The sequence below is a fragment of the Etheostoma spectabile genome, chromosome 8 (assembly GCF_008692095.1).
Source record: "Etheostoma spectabile isolate EspeVRDwgs_2016 chromosome 8, UIUC_Espe_1.0, whole genome shotgun sequence".
Lineage (NCBI taxonomy): Eukaryota > Metazoa > Chordata > Actinopteri > Perciformes > Percidae > Etheostoma > Etheostoma spectabile.
The window spans coordinates 26,198,530-26,199,802 of record NC_045740.1 but is presented as its reverse complement, the minus strand read 5'-3'; positions in this window follow the sequence as shown (position 1 = coordinate 26,199,802).

Below are 1,273 nucleotides of genomic sequence, written 5' to 3'. Positions count from 1 at the left end.
GAGGCCTTTTATGCATGGTTTTTACTGTTTTCTTTCTGTCCCTAAGCCAGACTTTGTCGCTAAATTCCAAATTAAATATTTAAATAATGTAGATTTCCAGAACAAATTTTAAAATAATGTCTATTTCAATTATACATTGCGATATGAATTCACATTTTCCTATATTTTTCATAAGTAGAACCCTTGTCTCTTGTCATTTCCACCACACTGTACAAAATGGAATCCTGGGATCATTGTTTTAGGTTTGTATACATAGTAACCATGGCAATAGAAACTCCACAGTGGAACATTTGGCTGGATGAAAGGGTTACCTCTACAGGGGGTAATGAAAAGAAGAAAAATCAAGGCAAATATGAGTAAAACAGAGTATGTTTATTGGCCGTCATTTCCAAACAGCTCATATTTCACATGGACGTAAATGTAACTGGATAAATTTAATTCAATAATGTGTAATTTGTATATATTTAAAGCTAACTCTAAAACAAACATTTTCAAGCTAACATAGCATGCGATTTTGGATGAAAAGGAGGGAAATGTCATTTCCACCATTATGACATTGTGGTGGTAAAGACAGGTTGTGGTGGAAATGACATTGTTTGTGCTAAACAGCAAATTATTTGGGCTACAATAATACAACTTTAATGTAAAAACAATTAATTGAGGCAGCTAGGAAATATTTTATTATTTATTATTATTGAAATATTGTTGGTAAATAAGAGAAAAAGTTTGACATGATATATTGGACAATGGCAAATTTCTCAACAAAGTGGATGTAAGAAAATTGTCTCAGCAGTGAATAGTTTCATGGCACAAACAACCACCAGAATTACCAGTGAGTGTTCATACAGAATGTGAAGTATTTATATAGCACCTTTCTAGTCTTAGACAACTACTCATAGCGCTTTTACATTATACAGGAAACATTCACCAGTCAAGGTGCCACCTGCTCCTCAGATAGTCACACACATTCACACTCCGATGCGCAGCTCAGGGTTCAGTGTCTTGCCCAAGGACACTTCAACATGGGACTCTACCACTGAGCCACAGCCGCCCCAGAAGACATCCCTTAAACACCTCACCTGTGTGAGCCTAGATCAGAGAGAACTCAGACAACTCACGCAAAAAGTTGCAAAGGCAAGCTCAAAGGTGTACAGAGATCTTAATGACATTAAAGAAAAGCTTGAGGATGCCCTAAGAAAAATTGAAAAATACAAAAAAAGATGTAATCAACTTACCACCTAAAATGAAAACCAAGCAACAGATGCAGCAAGGA